The sequence below is a fragment of the Gekko japonicus genome, unplaced genomic scaffold (assembly GCF_001447785.1).
Source record: "Gekko japonicus isolate JY-2015 unplaced genomic scaffold, Gekko_japonicus_V1.1 scaffold278, whole genome shotgun sequence".
Classification (NCBI taxonomy): Eukaryota; Metazoa; Chordata; class Lepidosauria; order Squamata; family Gekkonidae; genus Gekko; species Gekko japonicus.
In genome coordinates, this window is record NW_015169783.1 from 340,979 (window position 1) to 349,482 (window position 8,504).

At 46.1% G+C, this 8,504-nt stretch overlaps 1 protein-coding gene across 3 annotated transcripts in view; it reads left to right on the plus strand.

Moving 5' to 3' along the window:
- Positions 1 to 8,504, plus strand: part of NEDD4L (neural precursor cell expressed, developmentally down-regulated 4-like, E3 ubiquitin protein ligase) — a 270,488-nt gene that overhangs the window by 77,369 nt on the left and 184,615 nt on the right. For all 3 annotated transcript variants that reach the window (XM_015416887.1, XM_015416886.1, XM_015416888.1), the window contains exon 4: positions 8,392 to 8,445. The gene's annotated coding sequence lies outside the window, so the exon portion shown is untranslated. The remainder of the gene's footprint in view (positions 1 to 8,391; positions 8,446 to 8,504) is intronic.

An 8,504-nucleotide genomic window follows, 5' to 3' on the forward strand; every position in this document is an offset into this window, starting at 1 on the left:
TGTATGTTTTAATTAGACAAAAGTGATTTGTTATGGTTTAGGGATTTCAAAGCCATTCCAGAGAGGCAGGCGTATAATGAATGCAACTGTGGCAAAGTCCTGTTTCTGTGGGCTTGTTTGAGTGTCTTAATTTTCTCTTAAATACAGATTATGCAAAACGAGTTTCTAGAACTTCAGTTAAAACCTTGTATTTCTTATATTTTTCATAAAACCTGGGCTGTTCTAACCAGTAGCAAAGACTTTTGTTTCCAAAGAGATTACTTGAAGTCAAAAGTGATAAAATGAGTCTTGAGTTCCATATCACTGATGTCTTGTTTTACTCTAATGTGGTGGTTAATCTTTCTATGAAAATTATTCATTTAAAAAGCGAAAGGCAAAAGAAAGCAAGGTAATATTTCAGCAGTTTAAATTTAATCTTTTGGAGCAGCTGTCTGCAGACAGACTAGGGCATTGTAGATTGTGAAAAAACGGTGGTATCTTTTTCAAACGGTGTCTTCTCAGTTGGCTTTTTCTTTTCTCCGCGATCAATTTGGGAACAATATTTTTAGCAGTGCCTCAATTTGGAGAGATCATAAATGGTTTCCAAATTGATTTTTATAGCACGTTTAAACAGTGAAAACAGAGAAGGCTTCATTTCGGCAGTCATCTCTACTGTGTCCTAGTTAACTGCATCGATTCCTCTCATATACTCTATGGAGGGGGAGAAATCGTGGGCTATGCCTGTTTTGATTAGTAATGCACCATTCCCAGGAATTGTCTTGGCAATGAATTCTGCGTGTCTGGTCCCTGCTTTTTCCATTCCAGTCACAACAAGGTTTAATATGTAGGAATCTTTCTACCAGAACTTATGTCTGGTCCTGTTATACTTTAAGATACTTAGCAGTGCCTTCCCGAGCCGAGTTACACCCATATAAGCTCATTGATTTCAGTGGGTTTAAAAGGGTGTAACTCCATTTCCGATGGCACTGCAAATTGCAATCCTGTGTATTCTTCCTTGTGAGCAGGGATTTTTTGTAGAAAAAGCCCAGCAGGAACTCATTAGCATAATAGGCCACTCTCAACAGCAGAAAACCATTAGCATATTAGGCCACACCCCTGACAGCACAGCTCATTAGCATATTAGGGCACACCCCTGACAGCACAGCTCATTAGCGTATTAGGCCACACCCCACGTGTTACCAGAAGTGTGGTCATCCAAACACACCCACCTTTTGCTTCTTATTCTGTTTACTTTGTTGTCAAAACCCTGGGCTTTTTTTTGTAGCAGGAACTCCTTTGCATGTTAGGCCACACACCCCTAATGTAGCCAATCCCAATGAGTGTCTGCTGTTGGGTGTGGCCTGTTATGCTAATGAGTTCCGGCTGGGCGTGGCCAACTTGGGAGCCAGCCGGAACTCCGTTCCTGTGCGTTCCTGCCCCAAAATAGCCCTGCTTGTGAGTAAGTCCATTGGACTTAGCCGGACCTGCTTCTGGTTGACTGTGTGTTCTCCACGTAGCGTCTTCCCTGTATGTGACACAGTATTTGTGCAGTTTTCACGGGCAATGTTTATCTGAAGGTTCATCAGGACAGGGAAGTATAAAGGGGCCGGCCTGGTGTCAGCGTACTCTGAGGTGGGGCAGCTGCTAGAGCCCCAGATTTCTGGGAGGCCCCACTGTCACCGAGCCCTCCCCAGCCACTAGGGTTGCCACCCCCCCCCCAGATGGCCGGCGGGGGAAGCCCCACCCCCAACACCCACAGCCACCCATCTCTCTCCCTTTAAGCGTGTGCAACCCGTGTTTCATCCCAAGCGCGAACTCCGCAAGCTTGGAGGGAAATGCCAGCTTCGTTCTTAAAAGGGAAACGTAGCTGCTCTTAAAGGGGAAACGCCGGCTGCCGGCTACGTTAAGTGCAGGGAACTGCTGTTTCTGGAGATCCGGCGCACAGGTGGGGGGGGGCGGCAGACGTCCCCAACATGACATCATCACGTTGGGGATGCCCCACCCCCTCCAGGTACGCCCCCCAAAGTCCCCTGCTGGGGGTGGAAGATGGACTTGGCAACCCTACCAGCCACACTCAGGAGTGGTAACTCTCCTGATGGACGCAGTGATGGTCTTCCCATCTGCAAACACAGTACCCATGGGGAAAGCCAGTGGGAAGGCTCAGGACCCGGTGGAATGACATATCAGCAGGTGGGCTGGTGGGCTGGAAGGAAGGCATGGGCAGGGGTCCTGGAAGGGGTTAGAGGAGGAGAGGGGGCCTCTGGGCACTCCTTGCCCATGACCCCCCCCCCAAAAAAAAAATTAAAAAATCCTGGAGCTGGCTCTGTAAAGGGAAGCTTACACTTTTGGATTTCCCCCCCAGAAACAAAACCCCTGAAATCTGAGGCTCTGCACTGTGATTTCAAAGAAGTCCCTCACATCTCTGGACGCTTGGAGAAAAAAACAACAACAACATAATGTGCCAGAAGTGTTAAATTTTAGGTCTCGCCCGCAATCCATACCCTGCATTCTGTGAAGAGCACAGATCTGTTGTTAATTACTACTTTGTGGATTACTGCAAAATGTAATGGAAACCTAAGGGTGAAAACGACCCTGAATCAGGAGAGATCTTGCCTGCCCGCCCTTGTTCTGGAAAAAAAAAAGACAACAAAAACTTGGCAATCCAGATTGATTCAAGGCACATGAAAGGTTCCTCAGATTTCAGCCGAAAGAGAACATGGTGTTGATTTATAAAATCTATATGTCTGTAGCAGGAATGCGAAATGCCTAGAGAGAGAAAAAATGTCCTCTTCCTTTAATAAAGGCTTGGTGTACGGAACTGGGCAGCTGAAGCTTTTCTTGGCATGGAGGTAAACAACATCCCCTAGTAAATAGCGTGCCATTAAGCCTCCGGTAAAAGGACAGGATCAGGCCCATAGCCTGGAATTTTGTGTGTGTGGGGGGGCAAGGGTGCTTATTAACTTAAAACAAAAACAAAATTTTAATTAATTGCAAAATCAACGTAATTAAATTATCGAAGAATGGAGGCAGGTGGGGCAGAATGATGCCAGCAGGGAGCTCCTCCCCTGGCACAGGCACGGTGAGGCACCGAGCTGGGGTGGGCCATTCTGCCCTGCCTGCCTGCCGCCTCCAGGCCTCCTGTTTGGTGTAGTGGTTAAGTGCGCGGACTCTAATCTGGGAGAACCGGGTTTGATTCCCCACTCCTCCACTTGCACCTGGCTCGATGACCTTGGGCAAGCCATAGTCCTGGCACAGCTGTTCTTGAAAAAAGGGCAGTTTCTGTCAGAGCTCTCTCAGCCCCACCTACCTCACAGGGTGTCTGTTGTGGGGAGAGGAAGGGAAAGGAGTTTGTAAGCCGCTCTGAGACACCTTTGGGTAGTGAAGGGCAGGGTATAAATCCAATCTCTTCTTCTTCCTCCATCCCCGCACACCATCCAAGGTCCGAGGCAGGCAGGGCAGTGGGCAGCGAGCTCATCCACCTCACCAAGCCCCAGAAGGCCAGGTACTTCTCTGGGGGGGGGGGGAGAGCGGATGTCAGTGCAGTGCAGTAGTGCTGCCCACCCCAGGCTCCCTCCCCCCGGTCAACTGACAGAAGGGAGGAAATCGTGCTTCGGGCCAGCGTGGTGGTGCGGCAAGATATTAAAATTTAAAGAAGGGAAGATTGGGGTGGAGGCGTTGCAAATGCAGTAGGGGGCACCGCCCCTCTTCACCGTGGGTTATGGCCCTGGACAGGATGCTTTATCTCCAGGCACTTGACGCCCCTACTCGACAAACAGTGCACCTAAGGCTTAAAGACAAGCAGATTTATTGTGGCATAATTTTTCGTGGCTTAGAGCTCACCTTTTCAGTTCCTCAGAGGACTCACCATGCATCTGATGAAGTAGGGTTCTAGCCCATGAAAGTGTGTGCCCCAATAAATCTGAAAAAAAACCCAAAAACGTTTTGCTTTGCTACAAACAACTAACATGACTACCTCTCCATGTAGCTATGAAGGGCTAAGAAGCAGCAACATGCGGAAGGTTGAAATCTCCAGTTATTATAGTTGGGTGATACAAAGATAGCTGGAAAAGACTCTTGGAGACAGTATGGCCATGCAGTTGGAAACATTTGGACCCCGATGGTTCATTTCCTAGCTTTTATAGTTGAGAAGACCTTGAGAAGCCAGCATTGGATGCTTTGACCCAGAGTTGGGTCCCTCGGAATTCAAGCTACTAGCACCAAGTCATCAGCCCGTGCCACTACTTGTGGTGGCACAGAAGGGAACTAGTGGACCACAGTGGCTCAGCTCACTCCAGCCCATCAGCTCTGTGGAAGGTGATGCGCATCACCTTCTGGATCCACACCACAGCTGACTATATCTAAAGGAGCCCCTGTAGTACGGCCACAGGGCCTCATCTTGAGCCGCAAGAACCTAAGTAGAGCCTGCTGGATTGGTCCAGTGTAGAGATGTGAAGGCCCGAAAAAAATAATGGAAAAATTCGGGGGGAAAACGGGTTTTCCCCGTTTTTTTCCTGAAGCGTTTTTGTTTTTTTCCGAAAAATTGGAAAAATTGAAAAAGTAAAAGAAAATTAAAAAAAATGATTATGGAACGTTTTATTTTAACATGATGAATAAAATATTTTAAAACGTGTTCAAATATTTTCCAAATCATTTCTAATATATATATATATGGTATCAGATTGATCTAATTTCTGGGCACTGAGGACAAGCAAGTCCTAGGTTACAAACTGAACTCTCCAATGCAAGAACAAGATGCATTTCTTCCTTTAGAAGGTGCCATTGTCAGAAGAAAATAAAAAGGTTTCAGTTTTATTTTTGCATGTGGGTGGGTATTCTGTTTGTAATAATTGTTTGGATACACTATATTTTTAATATGCTAGTTGTGATAATTTCATGCCAAGTAAAAATGTCCATAGTCATATTTTATGTTCCTAAAGTAACAGAATGACTTTCAATCTAGAAAAGACAAAAGAAATGCGAATGTAGCATTTTTTTCAATTTTCCCGAAAATTTCCGTTTTTTTCCAGAAAAAAAAACTGGGGGGAAAACGGTTTTTTTCCCGAGCTTCAAAAATTCCAGAAATTTTACATCTCTAGACCAGTGGTCTGTCTAGTCCAGCAGCTTGTTTTGCAGAGTGGCCAACCAGTTGCCCTGGAAGGCCAAACAAACAGGGCCTAGAGGCTGAGGCCTTCCACTTATGGTACCCCCTAGCACTGGTTTTCAGAGGTTTGCTGCCTCTGATTGCAGTCAGACAGCTTTGATGTTGGAGGAGACCACAGACATTTCTTGCTTGGGGCAACCTGCTGCCTTGAATGGTCCTTGGCTACAGCCCTGTTTTATTCTCATTGACTCCTATCTTCTTCAGAAAAAAAAAGTCACAGATGACTGCCGTAGGTCAGTATTTTTTGACACCACGACTGAGTTTGCCAACAGGAGTGGCTGTGCAGCGCTCATTATCCGCACAAGCGTGTGTCGGTTTTTATAGCTTCTAATTTCCTCTCTCCAAGGCAGGGCTAGAGATAATCTAGGTAGCGCTAAGAAAAAAAGAAGAAAGAGGCAATTCTTTATAAGAAGCTTATGCCCTGAATTAAAATAGCTCGGAAGTGAAGTGGCTTATTGTGACACATTAGAGGAGGAAAGTGCCCCAGCTGAGTTTGTAGGAAGAAGTAATACAAGTGGGAACCACCTGTGGATGTGCTTGCTGGCGGATGTGCAGTCTTCCTTTTCTGACCTGATCCAGCTTTGGTCTTGAACGAATTTACCAGATAATGCTAGTCTCTTTAATGGTTGCTTTTCTCCGCCCTTCCTTCTTGGCTTGTTGGAGCAAAGAGTAGGGTTATCAGCCTACAGGTGGGGCCCAGAGATCTCCCAGAATTACAACTGATCTCCTGAGATCAGGCCTCCTCCAAAAAATGGCTGCTCTGGAGCAATGTTCCCTCTAAGCTGTGGAGTTTTGTGAACAAAAATTCTGCTTTGTGAGCTGCTGGCATTAAAGCTGCGAGCGAGCAATTTGGCTACTGTATAAATTAGTTTGCTCTGGAGCCATCCTTCCTGAGCTAAGACAAAAAAATGTGTGAGCTGGAGGCTTAAAAACCTGTGAGCTAGCTCACACTAACTCAGCTTAGAGGGAACACTGCTCTGGAGGGAACCCTGCTGAGGTTCCGCTCTTCTACAGCCCTGAAATTTCCAGGAATTTCCCAACCTGGACTTGGCAACCATAATAAGGAGGTGACTTCTACTGCTCACTCCACAGTAAATGCTAGAGGGGGTTAACAGTGGGGCCAGAGTAGGAGCAATACAGTGGGGGAATCAGGACCAGAATATTAGCTTTGAGTTCATGAAAGGGAACTTTAAGTTGAGGCTCAGCAGCATAGTGTAACAGTTAGAGTGTTGGACTGTGATCTGAGAGACCCAGGTTCAAATCCCTACCCTGCCATGGCTGGTTGCTGGGTGATCTTGGACGCACACTCTTAGCCAGGGGTCATTTCGTAGAAAAAGAGCTAGGGGGACTCATTAGCATAACTCATTAGCATATGCCACACCCCCTGACATCAGGGGCCCGGCGGTGGACCTGCAAGGCCAGCGGGAGTGCGAGGAAGCCCCGCCAAGGCCCTCCCTGGCCCCAGGCAGGCAGGGGTGGGGAGAGGCGGGGAGGGAGCAACTTACCCTCCCTCTTCTCCTGCCTCCTCCTGGCTGAATGAGGGCTGGAAGCGGGGTGGCCGGAAGCAGGGGTCGGGGCTTCGTCATGTGCCCCACCCCCATACCTCACCCGGGGGAACGGCGATCCCCCGCGATCCCCCCCCGAAATGACCTCTGCTCTTAGCCTAATCTTCCTCACAGGGTTGCTGTGAGAATAAAATTCAGGAGAAGAGAATGATGTAAGCTGCTTGGGGTCCCCATTGAGGAGAAAGGGAGCATATAAGTGAAGTGAATAAATAAACCTTAGTTAAAATTAGGCCAATCAAGAAGAACTGTGTTGGGTCCTTCATTCATTTATTAACACGTTTATACTGTTTCCCCCTCCTTATGGCTGATGAAAACTGTATATCATATGACAAAAATTCTTTACCCCCCACCCAAAATGCCCGTAACTCAAATCTTCTTAAAAGCTCTAGCAAATACAATGGTCCTCTTTTGTTATTGTTCAGTCGCACAGTCGAGTCCAACTCTTCGCGACTCCATGGAACACATCACGCCAGGCCCTCCTGTCTTCTGTCATGCTCTGGAGTTCCCACCTCTCAGCTGGAGAGGAGAACACAGTCTTCTGACATTTTTAGGAGGCAGTATTGCTTTAAAAAAAATGGTCCTATACTGCCTCCTAAAAATGTGAGGAGACTGTGTTCTCCTCTCCAGCTGAGATGGCCTGTCCACAAAGTGGGAACCATAACTGAAAAAGACAAGGCCCTGGTAGATGGAAGGCCCTGGTAGATGGACAACTTTAAGTGGTGGAACAGTTAGAACAGGGGACCTCAATGTGGTGACCATGGGTGTCATGGCACCCACTGACATTTTTTCTGGTGCCCACAAATGGGTGGAGCTTTTATTCAGTGGGTGGAGCTTTTACTCAGCAAGTCTTCTGATTGGCTATGCAGATTTTAAAAAAATATTACTTTGGTGGCAGCTGCCACCACAGCACAAGAGTCTTCACTGTATGGCTGAAAGCAAGCTACGGCAGCCATTTTGTGGCTATGCCCACCATTCTGTGTCAGAATTTCAAAATTGCCCACAGGCTCAAAAAGGTCGGGGGCCTCTGAACTAGAAGAAGGTAATCGGAAGACTGTGTCTGGTACACAGGGATGTATGGGGAGAGATGGTCATAGGCGAGGCAAGCTTTAAAAGTCAGAACTGACAATTTAGGAGGTTTTGGTCGCCGGTAGTGGATTACATGACAAAGCACGAGATATTACCCACAAACCATATTTATCACAGGTGGTTGTTCTTATAACGCACCGGAGAACTTCGGTATTTGAATAAGAGGTGTAAGTCCATTCACACTGTATGATATGTAGCACTGACTGAGGGTGTCATGAAAGAAAGTAGCCTTTAGTTTCAACGAGTTTAATCATATTTATACATGTGGTCACCAAGAATTAGATTACAGATTCATTTTTGTTTCATAGTTGATATTATACATATAGAGGACATTACTTGTACTTGTACTTTTCTTTTTGAGCTTTCACTTCCTCCTTTTGTATTTACGTGTACTTTTAAGTTAAAGAATAAAAATAATTTTTTAAAAAAAGAACTGACAACTTTGACTGAACTCTGAGACAAATTGGCAGCCAGTATAGCTGTTTTAAAATAGGCAAGATTTGTTTGCATCAGCTAACGCTTGACGAAATAACCACGGCGCTTGTGAAGAGGTAATTATTTTTCTCTTTCAATAAGAGTTGCATATTCTTTCTCTTTTAGGTAAATCCCTCTAACCATAGACTGCTCTTTGAAGTGTTTGATGAAAATAGATTGGTGAGTATTGTATCTTTTTATAAACACAAATATTGTCTTCTCATTTTGCTGTAACTGTA